This window comes from Salvelinus sp. IW2-2015, unplaced genomic scaffold, assembly GCF_002910315.2.
Source record: "Salvelinus sp. IW2-2015 unplaced genomic scaffold, ASM291031v2 Un_scaffold6446, whole genome shotgun sequence".
Taxonomy (NCBI): domain Eukaryota; kingdom Metazoa; phylum Chordata; class Actinopteri; order Salmoniformes; family Salmonidae; genus Salvelinus; species Salvelinus sp. IW2-2015.
In genome coordinates, this window is record NW_019947708.1 from 7,764 (window position 1) to 20,797 (window position 13,034).

A 13,034-nucleotide genomic window follows, 5' to 3' on the forward strand; every position below is an offset into this window, starting at 1 on the left:
ACCCACGTCATTACCTAACCATACCAAAGATCCACCCAACCTCACCATTACCCCACCATGACCCCACTCCACCATTACACCACCATGACCCCACTCCACCATTACCCCACATGAACCCCACCCCACATGACCCCACCCCACCATGACCCCACCATACCAAAGATCCACCCAACCATATCCCTACTCATCCATAACATGGGAGAAGAGAGCATTGGAGAGAGGAAAGCAGGTCTGATGGAAGCATTCAATGTTAGAGTGTATAGAGATGGCAGTAGGTCCACTGAGGAGCTGTTAACTGTCAATGCTGTCCTGGTTTCAGTCTCACTCAGCTCTGTGAACACTGACTGGGTCTGAAGGCAGGAAGGCAGACGGCTGCCAGTGGATTAACTTTAAAAGCATGTCTGTGCTTGGGTCTGAACCTGGTAGATGTGATAAGTTGAACATGACATTCATCAGATGGGGGTTGATATTGTCACAGTAATTTATGAACACAAGGGAAACGGTGATTTGACTTACTGAATTGGAGTTTGGGCTCCACTAACTCACGTAGCTATACTCACTGCTAGCCTGCACTGGTAGTCTGGGCTGCATCATGTTGCGACGTCCCCTTGAGGCCCATCTGCTAGCCCCGGCCTGCTAGTTGTCTGAATCCCGTGCCTCCAGCTCGCCTAGTTACTCACTGGACCCTATGATCACTCGGCTACGCATGCCTCTCCCTAATGTCAATATGCCTTGTCTATTGCTGTTTTGGTTAGTGATTTGTCTATTTCACTGTAGAGCCTCCAGCCCTGCTCATATGCCTTAGCTAACCCTTTTGTTCCACCCTCCACACATGCCGTGACTTCACCTGGCTTAACTGGTGACTCTAGAGACAAAACCTCTCTAATCGTCACTCAACGCCTAGGTTTACCTCCACTGTACTCACATCCTACCATACCCTTGTCTGTACATTATGCCTTGAATATATTCTACCACGGCCCAGAAACCTGCTCCTTTTACTCTGTTCCGACGCACTAGACGACCAGTTCGTATAGCATTTAGCCATACCCTTATCCTCTGGTGATGTAGAGGTTAACCCAGGCCCTTCAGGTCCCAGTACTAACCTATTCCCCAGGCGCTCTCATTTGTTGACTTCTTACCGTAAAAGCTTGTTTCAGCATGTTAAACTCAGAAGCCTCCTCCCTAAGTTTGTTTTATTCACTACTTTAGCACACTTCACCAACCTGATGTCCTGCCATGTCTGAATCCTGGCTAAGGAAGGCCACCAAAAATCCTGAAATTCCCATCAATAACAATAACATTTTCCGTCAAGACAGAACTCCAAAGGGGGCGGAGTTGCAATCTACTGCAGAGATAGCCTGCAGAGTTCTGTCTTATATCCAGGTCTGTCCCAAACAATTCAAGCTTCTACTTTTTTTTTTTTTATCCACCTTTCAGAAACAAGTCTCTCACCGTTGCCGCTTGTTACAGACCCCCCTCAGCCCCCAGCTGTGCCGTGGACCCCCCCCCCCCATCTATCTTCAGTGTCTGTACTGTTAGGTGACCTAAACTGGGACATGCTTAACTTCACTAGGGGCACATTTGGAATTTTGGATGAAAAGCGTGCCCAAATTAAACTGCCTGATACACAGGCCCAGAAGCTAGGATATGCATATAAAATACTGTCTGTGAGTATAACAGAACTGATATGGCAGGTGAAAACCTGAGGAAAATCCAACCAGCAAGTACTATTATTTTGAAAGGCTGTGTTTCCATTGAAAGCCTATCCACCATACAAAGACTTGGGACCCAGTTCATGATCTCTATGGCTTCCTCTACACGTGGCCAGTCTTTATGCATTGTTTCAGGCTTTAACTCTGAAAAATGAGGGAGATACAGCACTTTCAATGAGTGGACAGTGGACATTTCCAGACACGAGTCCTGCACGTGATCAGGAATGCGCCTTTCTTGTTTCTCCTTTTCTATTGACAAAGCTTTTGTCCGGTTGAAATATTATTGATTAATTATGACAAAAACAACCTGAGGATTGACTTTTGACATGTTTCTATTAACTTTTATTGTACTGTTTTGACTTTGTCTTGATGTTAAGAGCATGCATTGTGCCTTTGAATTTCTGAACTAAACGCACCAACAAAACGGAGGTTTTTGGACATAGAGGGACATTATCGAACAAACAAAAAACATTTATTGTGTAACGAAGTCCTGTGAGTGCCATCTGATGAAGATCAAAGGTTAGTGATTCATTTAATAATTTCTGACTTTTGTGAGCCCTAGCCTTGGCTAGAAAATGGCTGTATGGTTTTCTGTGACTAGGCGCTGACCTAACATAACCGCATGGTGTGCTTTCTCTGTAAAGCCTTTTTGAAATCGGACACTGTGGTTGGATTTACAACAAGTGTATCTTTAAAATGGTGTAAAATACTTGTAGGTTTGAGGAATTTTAATTATGGGATTTCTGTTGTTTTGAATTTGGCGCCCTGCAATTTCACTGGCTGCTGTCGAGGTGGGACGCTACCGTCTCACTTATACCAGAGAGGTCAACACCCTGGCCGTCCTACAATCTAAGCTAGATGCCCTCAATCTCACAAATTATCAAGGAACCTACCAGGTACAACCCCAAATCCGTAAACATGGCTAATATGCCTTCTTTTCTTGCCGTGGTATCGGTTTGGTATCGAGTATTATGATACTAAGCCTTCTAACAAAATAAAAAGTATAATCTGTGACACTAATATAATAATGTGTCATACGTGGGTATGAAATGGATCGAGGGTCAACTTTTGCGTAACACCGAGCCGCGTCCCGGCTGCGTCCGAGCGRGTGTGTCCTGCTCACCCAGGCGGTTGCGTCGGATCATGTCAGGTGATACAGGCCGTAGCTTCCTCTCCTGTTTGATGCCCTCTAAGAGACGCTCATGGAGGGTCTGCGGCCACGCAGGGTGAGGCTTCAACTTCCTAGCAGTAACCTACAAGTAGACAGACAAGCAGATAATGAATTCTGTGCAGCAGAGACAGCTCATCAACCATCCACAATAAAACACGTACTGAAGCAACATACTGAAGCAGCTGCCCTTCCATTCAAGTCAACAAAACTGGATTCATCCCCTTAGGAGCAAGAAGGCGTTCACGAGTAAGGGAATAATTACAGTCTAGACGTGACAACTGTCCTCTCAGTCGTAGCAATAAAGAGGCTGCCAGACACACCATCTTTTCAATTCATCCCCATCGTGTCTGTCGTAGACAGCAGCCGGGTCCGTCAGATTCATCCTCATCATGTCTGTCGTAACACAGCAGCTGGTGTCAGAATTCATCCCCATCATGTCTGTCGTAGTACAGCAGCCGGGTCCGTCAGATTCATCCCCATCCTGTCTGTCGTAGAACAGCAGCTGGGTGTCAATTCATCCCATCATGTCTGTCGTAGCACAGGTCTGACGCACTAGACTATTTTAATCGCGACCATGTTAACAATGTGAAATAGGTCTGCAGCATAAGACATGCACGTTTTCACATTTCATATTGTTATAATATACATCATTGAACAGCACTCCCAGGGTTGAGAGACTAGGTCAGGACTCCCAGGGTTGAGAGGGACAGGTCAGGACTCCCAGGGTTGAGAGACTAGGTCAGGACTCCAGGGTTGAGAGACTAGGTCAGGACTCCCAGGGTTGAGAGACTAGGTCGGACTCCAGGGTTGAGAGACTGTCAGGAGCTCCCAGGGTTGAGAGACTAGGTCAGGACTCCCAGGGTTGGACTAGGTCAGGACTCCCAGGGTTGAGAGACTAGGTCAGGATCCCAGGGTTGAGAGACTAGGTCAGGACTCCCAGGGTTGAGAGACTAGGTCAGACTCCCAGGTTGAGAGACTAGGTCAGGACTCCCAGGGTTGGAAGACTAGGTCAGACTCCAGGGTTGAGAGACTAGGTCAGGACTCCCAGGGTTGAGAGACTGAGAGTCAGGACTCCCAGGTTGAGAGTGGTCAGAGACTAGGTCAGTACTCACAGGGTTGAGAGACTAGGTCAGGACTCCCAGGGTTGAGAGATGGTCAGACTAGGTCAGTACTCACAGGGTTGAGACTAGTCGGACTCCGGTTGAGAGACTAGTTAGTCTCACAGTTGAGAGACTAGGTCAGTACTCACAGGGTTGAGAGGTGGTCTGGAGCGGATGAAGTCCAGGATGACCTCATGAGCACATCTTCTTTAACCTGGAGGGATGTCTCCATTCAGCTGGAGTAACAACACATCAGAACAGGAGAGGTAGTGAGTAAACATACACACGCTAACGTCCCCTGTTATTTAACAGGAGAGGTAGTGAGTAAACACACACACGCTAACGTCCCCTGTTATTAACAGGAGAGGTAGTGAGTACTGGCTGAAACTTTCTACTTTTAAACTCGGACAAAACAGAGATGCTTGTTCTAGGTCCCAAGACACGAAAGAGATCTTCTGTTTAAACTGACAATTAATCTTGATGGTTGTAAAGTCGTCTCAAATAAACTGTGAAGGACCTCGGCGTTACTCTGGACCCTGATCTCTCTTTTGACGAACATATCAAGACTGTTTCAAGGACAGCTTTTTTCATCTACGTAACATTGCAAAAATCAGAAATTTTCTGTCCAAAAATGATGCAGAGAATTAATCCATGCTTTTGTTATTTCTAGGTTAGACTACTGCAATGCTCTACTTTCCGGCTACCCGGATAAAGCACTAAATAAACTTCAGTTAGTGCTAAATACGGCTGCTAGAATCCTGACTAGAACCAAAATATTTATCATATTACTCCAGTGCTAGCTTCCCTACACTGGCTTCCTGTTAAGGCAAGGGCTGATTTCAAGGTTTTACTGTTAACCTACAAAGCGTTACATGGGCTTGCTCCTACCATTCTTTCCGAGTTGGTCCTGCCGTACATACCTACACGTACGCTACGGTCACAAGACGCAGGCCTCCTAATTGTCCCTAGAATTCTCAAGCAACAGCTGGTGGCAGGGCTTCTCCTATAGATCTCCATTATTATGGAATGGTCTGCTACCCATGTGAGAGACGCAGACTCGGTCCTCAACCTTTAAGTCTTTACTGAAGACTTATCTCTTCAGTAGGTCATATGATTGAGTGTAGTCTGGCCCAGGAGTGTGAAGGTGAACGGAAAGGCTCTGGAGAAACGAACCGCCCTTGCTGTCTCTGCCTGGCCGGTTTCCCTCTCTCCACTGGGTTCTCTGCCTCTAACCCTATTACAGGGGCTGAGTCACTGGCGCTCTTTCATGCCATCCCTAGGAGGGGTGCGTCACTTGAGTGGTTGAGTCACTGAGTGATCTTCCTGTCTGGGTTGGCGCCCCCCCTTGGTTTGTGCCGTGGCGGAGACCTTTGTGGGCTATACTCGCCTTGTAAGTTGGTGGTTGAAGATATCCCCTAGTGGTGCGGGGGCTGTGCTTTGGCAAAGTGGGTGGGGTTATATCCTTCCTGTTTGGCCCTGTCCGGGGGTATCATCGGATGGGCCACAGTGTCTCCTGACCCTCCTGTCTCAGCCTCCAGTATTTATGCTGCAGTAGTTTATGTGTCGGGGGCTAGGGTCAGTTGGTTATATCTGGAGTACTTCTCGCTGTCTTATCGGTGTCCTGTGATGATTTAAGTATGCTCTCTCTAATTTTCTCCTTCTCTCTCTCTCGGAGGACCTGAGCCCTAGGACCATGCGTCAGGACTACCGGGCATGATGACTCCTTGCTGTCCCCAGTCCACCTGGCCGTGCTGCTGCTCCAGTTTCAACTGTTCTGCCTGCGGCTATGAACCCTGACTTGTCCACGGACGTGCTACTTCCCAGACCTGCTGTTTTCAACTCTCTAGAGACCGCAGGAGCGGTAGAGATACTCTCAATGATCGGCTATGAAAGGCAACTGACATTTACTCCTGAGGTGCTGACTTGCTACACCCTCGTTAACTTCTGTGTTATTATTATTTGACCATGCTGGTCATTTATGAACATCTTGGCCATGTTCTGTTATAATCTCACCCGGCACAGCCAGAAGAGAGACTATCCACCCTCATAGCCTGTGTTCCTCTCTAGGTTTCTTCCTAGGTTTTGGCCTTTCTAAGGAGTTTTTCCTAGCCACCGTGCTTCCACACCTGCATTGCTTGCTGTTTGGGGTTTTAGGCTGGGTTTCTGTACAGCACTTCGAGATTTTTGTCTGAAGTACGAAGGGCTATATAAAATATATAATACTTTGAATTTGATTTGAGTACAACACACACATGCTAACGTCCCCTGTTATTGTAATGGAGAGAGGTTAGCACATGTCTTGAGGGTATCATTTGTCATCGTCTCACTCATTATTCAGGACTATCCGTAATCATGGTAGAATCCACATGAACGGACAAGTTTACGAAACATATTCTATTGTTATTACCATCCATTTCTATTGAAGCAGAAAGTCATCTGAAACTATCACAACAGCAACACATCAATAAGTTTGATGTGATCATTACGTCCTTGAGTGGTGGACAAACACTAAAGTTGAGTCCTTTAATACGGTTGGTTCTGAGAATAGGAAAATATACTATTCATGTCACTGATGGAGTCCAGAGGGTCTACCCAGAAGTAATGTTTATATAGGAGGAAGGTATATAGTGGAGGGTCTACACCAGAAGGTAATGGTATAGGAGGAAGGATTAGTGGAGGTCTACACCAGAAGGTAATGTTATAAGGAGAAGGTAATAGTGGAGGGTCTACACCAGAAGGTAATGGGTATTAGGAGGAAGGTATATAGTGGAGGGTCTACACCAAGAAGTAATGGTATAGGAGAAGGTATTAGTGGAGGGTCTACACCAGAAGGTAATGTTATAGGAGGAAGGTATATAGTGGAGTCTACACCAGAAGGTAATGGTGTATTAGGAGGAAGGTAATAGTGGAGGGTCTACACCAGAGTAATGGTATAGGAGGAAGGTATATAGTGGAGGTCTACACCAGAAGGTATGGGTTATAGGAGGAAGTATATAGTGGAGGTCTACACCAGAAGGTAATGGTTATAGGGAGAAGGTATATAGTGAGGGGCTACACCAGAGGTAAGTTATAGGAGGAAGGTATAGTGGAGGGTCTACACCAGAAGGTAAGTTTATAGAGGAAGGTATATAGTGAGAGGTCTACACCAGAAGGTAATGGTTATAGGAGGAGGTATATAGTGGGGGGGTCTACACAGAAGGTAATGTTATAGGAGGAAGGTATATTAGTGGAGGGTCTACACCAGAAGGTAGGGTATAGGAGGAGGTAATAGTGGAGGGTCTACACCACAAGTTAAGGATGGAGGGAAGGTATATAGTGGGTGTACACCAGAAGGGTTATAGGAGGAAGATTATAGTGGAGGGTCTACACCAGAAGTAATGGTTATAGGAGGAAGGTATTATAGTGGGAGGTCTACACCAGAAGTAATGGTTATAGGAGGAAGGTAATAGTGGAGGTCTCTACACCAGAAGGAGTATTATAGGAGGAAGGTATATAGTGGAGGGTCTACACCAGGAGTAATGGTATAGGAGAAGGTATATAGTGGAGGGTCTACACCAGAAGTTGGGTGTATAGGAGGAAAGTATATAGTGGAGGTCTACACCGGAAGGGTATATAGTGGAGGTCTACACCGGAGGAAGGTATATAGTGGAGGGTCTACACCACGTAAGAGGTATATAGTGGCGGGTCTACGACCGAGATGTAATGTGTTAGGAGGAAGGTATATAGTGGAGGGTCTACACCAGAAGGTAATGGTTATAGGAGGAAGGTATATAGTGGAGGGTCTACACCAGAAGGGTTATAGGAGGAAAGTATATAGTGGAGGGTCTACACCAGAAGGGTTATAGGAGGAAGGTATATAGTGGAGGGTCTACACCAGAAGGGTTATAGGAGGAAAGTATATAGTGGAGGGTCTACAACAGAAGGTAATGGTAATAGGAATAAGGTATATAGTGTGTGCAACTAATCTTGGAATGTGTTGAGTGCAGGGAAGCGATTCCATGTGGCAGGCATTGATAAGGGGAGATGGGTGGAGATCTTAGAAACTAACAATGTCACTGAGGCAGAGAGGGTAATGTATCATGTTTACATTATGTCAGGATATGTTACTGAGGCAGAGAGGGTAATGTATCATGTTTACATTATGTCAGGATATGTCACTGAGGGAGAGAGAGGGTAATGTATCATGTTTACATTATGTCAGGATATGTTACTGAGGCAGAGAGGGTAATGTATAATGTTTACATTATGTCAGGATATGTTATTGTTAGCCATCAGGGATCCTCTGGGAGGAGAAGACACAGTCTGGTACCAGTCACCATGACAGCCTTGAGTTGGGGAGGAGTGAGCACTTTGGGGTAGAGGTCAGGTCAGATGAAGTGAGGAAGAACAGATATCACTAAGGTTCTGCTTAGCAACAGGCATGCATTGGCTGTTCAGTTGTGGAGGAGGAGACTCAGCCTAGCAGAAAGGGTTAAATATCAGTGCTTGTGTGAAATGTTTTTCATCTGAATTACAGCTGTAAGGACCCTTTGGGAAGAATTAAACTTGGTTAAGCTTCTCTAGTGTCCGTGAGTTAATTACTCTGAAAACTTAGAACCTAATACACATACAGTGCATTTGGAAAGACTCCAGACCCCTTGACTTTTTCCACAGTTAGACTTATTCTAAAATTGATTAAATAAATAAAAACATTGTTAATCTACATAATACCCCATAATGACACAGTGATAATAGGTATAGAAAGTTTTTTAAAAATTAAAAAATAATAACCTACATTCAAATCATAGATCACATGCGCCGAATACAACAGGTGTAGACCTTACAGTGGAATACTTAAAAGCCCTTAAACAATGCTTTAAGAAAAATAAGTAAAAAATATTTAAAGAGCAGCAGTAAAATAACAGTAGCGAGGCTATATACAGGGTGTTACGGTACAGAGTCAATGTGGAGGCTATATACAGGGTGTTACGGTACAGAGTCAATGTGGAGGCTATATACAGGGTGTTACGGTACAGAGTCAATGTGGAGGCTACATTACCAGCGGTGATTACGTACAGGTCAACTGTGGCAGGGTATATACAGGGGGTCCCGCGACATCAATATGGCGCTTTATTACAGGGTTACGGGACGAGTCAATATGGAGGCTATATACAGGGTCGTCCCGGACCAGTCAATATGGAGGCTATATACAGGGGTCCCGGGACAGTCATATGGAGGCATATTATAACAGGGGGTACCGGGACATGCAATATGAGGCTATTATACAGGTGACCGGGACATCAATATTGGAGGCCTCATACAGGGGTACCGGCAGTCAAATATGGAGGCTATATACAGGGTTACCGGGACAGCAAATATGGAGGCTATATACAGGGGTACCGGCACAGGTCAAATATGGAGGCTAATACAGGGGTACCGGGACAAGTCAATATGGAGGCTATATACGGACCAGGACATCAATATGGAGGCTATATACGGGGGTATCCGGGACAGGTCAATATGGAGGCTATATACAGGGTACAGGACAGTCAATACTGTGGCCATATATCGAGGAGTACCGGGACAGTGCTGGCCTCAAAGCGAGCATATAAGTCATTTAGCGTTGTCTTGGTAGGTCGTTGTCACGTGGCAGCTTCACGTTGTCGTCCTCGGGATCTCTATTAGTTTTTGCAAGTGCCCTTGCCACAATCGACGAGCATCGGAGCTGTGGTGAGTACGATTCAATCTGAACCGTCGCCCTAGTCTAAGTCCTGAGCGCTCTGGAGCAGGTTTTCATCAAGAAATCTCTCAATACTTTGCTCTCTCACGTTCATTCCTTCCCTCCCATTACCTCCATTCCTCGATCACTAGCTCACTCGTCTCTGCTCCCTGAAAAACAACAGACTAATGACTGCACCATCACCGTAGGGATGGTGCCAGGTTTACTCCAGATGTGACACTTGATACTCAAGCCAAAGAGTCTTGTTTCTCATCGGTAGAAGCTCTTTAGGCGCATTTTGGCAAACGCCAAGCGGGGCTGTCATGTGCCTTTACTGAGGAGTGGCGCGTCTGGCCACTCTACCAAAGGCCTGATTGGTGGAGTGCTGCAGAGTGTCCTTCTTGAAGTGCTCCCATCTCCATAGAGGAACTCTGGAGCTAGTTTAGTGACCATCGGGTTCTTGGTCACCTCCCTGAACAAGGCCTTGTCCCCGATTGCCAGTTTGGCCGGGCGGCAGCTCTAGAAGAGTCTGGTGGTTCCAAATTTCTTCCATTTAAGATGATGGAGGCCACTGTTCTTGGGGACCTTCAATGTTTGCAGACATTTTGTTACCCTTCCTCAGACCTGTGCCTCGAACACTATCCGTGTCAGTATTAGTACTGTTCTACACCTTCACCTGTGTGTGTGTGTGTGTGTGTGTGTGTGTGTGTGTGTGTGTGTGTGTGTGTGTGTGTGTGTGTGTGTGTGATGATGTTCAGTGTTGGACTTGACGAGTGGAAATGTATTGTGTAGATTATGAGGGACAATTATTTAAATCAATTTTAGATAAAGGCTTTTACATAACATGTGGAAAAAGGAAGAGGGTCTGAATACTTTCCAATGCTTCGTATGAAAACACCCGTATCCAAACACCCGGATCCAAACACCCCGGTCCAAAACCCCGGATCCAAACACCCCGATCCAACACCCCGGAGCCAAACACCCCGGATCCAAACACCCCGATCCAACACCATCTCAGAGTAAAATGCTGATCTAGGATCCAATCATGTTACTCGTCACACGCTTCGTAAACAACAGACTAACGGTTACATGAAATAGCCTGAGTTCCTCCTGTCCATCCAATCTGATTGATTTGATCTGAAAGGCCAAACTGATCATAGAGCAGAAATCCAACGTTTTATGAATACGAGCTCAGAGACGTGGAGCCAGGCTAACAGATGAAACCCTCCCTCATGATGACTTAAAAACAACATGACACTCTACCCCTTCCTTGAGAAATATTCTTCCATGTTAAAGTCCCTCACCATGCGTTCCTGAGTTTGTTATCGTTTGAAGCGGATGTCATCCATCAGCATCTCGTAAGGCGTGAGCTGAACTCTATAGGTGAGAGGGCTGTACTGTCTTCCTGGACCTTCTTCAGCTTGACCCGTTACGCAGGTCACCCATCACCTGCATCCAGAACTTCGCCTGAGGGACACAGGACAATGCGAGGGTTGGGGTTCATTTCATTTCTAATTCTAGTCAATTCAAAAGTAAACCAAATTAAAAATTCCACATTTAGAGAATTGGAATGCAACTTTCAGTGTACTTCCTGAATTGAAATTGACCCCAACCACAGACAATAGTGTCAAGTATCAGACCTTTCCTGTGTAGCCATCTAGGTGCCAAGTATCAGACCTGTTCCTGTGTTGAGCACATCTGGTGCCAAGTATCAGACCTGTTCCTGTGTTGAGCACATCTAGGTGCCAAGTATCAGACCTGTTCCTGTTGAGCACATCTAGGTGCAAGTATCAGACCTGTTCCTGTGTTGAGCACATCTAGGTGCCAAGTATCAGACCTGTTCCTGTGTTGAGCACATCTAGGTGCCAAGTATCAGACCTGTTCCTGTGTTGAGCACATCTAGTGCCAAGTATCAGACCTGTCTCTGTGTTGAGCGATAAAGAATTTATGGTTTTCTTACCACTACTACCCCAGCCTCCGCATGTCGTCAGAAAGCGGATTTTTCTGGTTTTCAGGGTACAGTTATTTTCAAGCTAACTTCCGTTCCCGCCCCCGCTACACTAGGTTCCTCTCTACCCAGTCAGCATTCTGTAGCTCGTTGACATCTCGATTGGTTTCCTCCAGTGTCTCGCTCCATCCGCCGCAGGTTCTACAAGGTACAGGGGAAGACAGGAATGGAGAGCGTGAGAGGTTATATGTTTAATACACTCTGGGAGGTATTTTGCTGTGTTGCTACGCACTAGGGCTCTGGGTCAACACTATGAAGATCATGGGCAGTGTTATTTCCCGTGTATGTCTGGCACACTTCTCAATCAATATGTTTTCATGTGATGAGGATGTCAGATATAGGTCTTGTTCAATCAGACAGTCCACATTGAATTCTCCGTGTGGAACTAATGATGCCTTTTAAAATGTGTCAGCTCCTCACTAGACTAGGTGGTCACAGCAGAGCCCCACTGTCTCTCAGGATATACTGTCCCAGTCTACACAGCCAGCTGGCTCTCTCAGGATATACTGTCCCAGTCTACACAGCCAGCTGGGTTTTCAGTATACTGTGGAGACAGGATCAAAGAACTCTGGGGAACGGTCATGGTGTACGTCATGGTTAACTACTCATGTGCGTTTTGGTAGCGAACACAAACTCAAGTCCTTTTGTTTAATACTAGAATACCTCCATCAAATGCCGCGCATTACCTCCGAGAGAGTTCTCTTCGGTCACCGTCATAGCCGTGTATATTCTTCCTGAAGCCGATACCACGAAGGCGCTCAAGGAAACACACACTAGATTTTGTTCAAACTGGAAACCGCATATCTGAGGCCACATTTCTCGTACCGTACCGTCAGACCCACTTAGGGCATGGTTATAGCAAGTCGATTCAACTCATGATAACGTACGGCTTCCAAAGTTTTCTCAGACAGCGATTGCCTGCCCGCTATTCTTGCCGCATCAAAAATCAATCTGGCTTTCTCGCTCTAACTTTCGGATACGGACTAAAACGCCCTCCGCCACCCCCCTTCTGCAAATCAGATCACGCCTCCATTTTCCGGTATACCTCTCTTGTCTCTCTCTTAATCACCTCACAGGACAGAATACTTCAAAAATGGTATCCTTTGTTTTTTGTGTCAAAAGAGCACAAAGCGTTTAGGAAATATTTGAAATTTAATGATACTATCCTCTTTACAAAAATTTCATAGACACAACCGTTTTCATATTTCCTTGGATCAAATGTATGCAATTTCTTCTTATTCATTCACACTATGCATGCAACTTATCCCACTGACTACTGTACCAAAGGAACTCCATCGTATGGTACCTGTACAGATGAAACGAATAAATCCTCTCCTCTTCTTTT

General features: G+C 45.8%; 1 long non-coding RNA gene across 2 annotated transcripts in view; it reads right to left on the reverse strand.

Moving 5' to 3' along the window:
- Positions 1 to 13,034, reverse strand: part of LOC112078893 (uncharacterized) — a 16,884-nt gene that overhangs the window by 3,541 nt on the left and 309 nt on the right. Inside the window, exons 1-4 of one of the 2 annotated variants that reach the window (XR_011478952.1) lie at positions 11,758 to 11,832; positions 10,986 to 11,148; positions 4,133 to 4,219; positions 2,836 to 2,965 (exon numbers count right to left, since the gene is read on the reverse strand). This is a non-coding gene — a long non-coding RNA (uncharacterized lncRNA). Of the gene's footprint in view, positions 1 to 2,835; positions 2,966 to 4,132; positions 4,220 to 10,985; positions 11,149 to 11,757; positions 11,833 to 13,034 lie in introns of those variants that run through there. The other variant, XR_002895805.2, reaches the window with a different exon arrangement.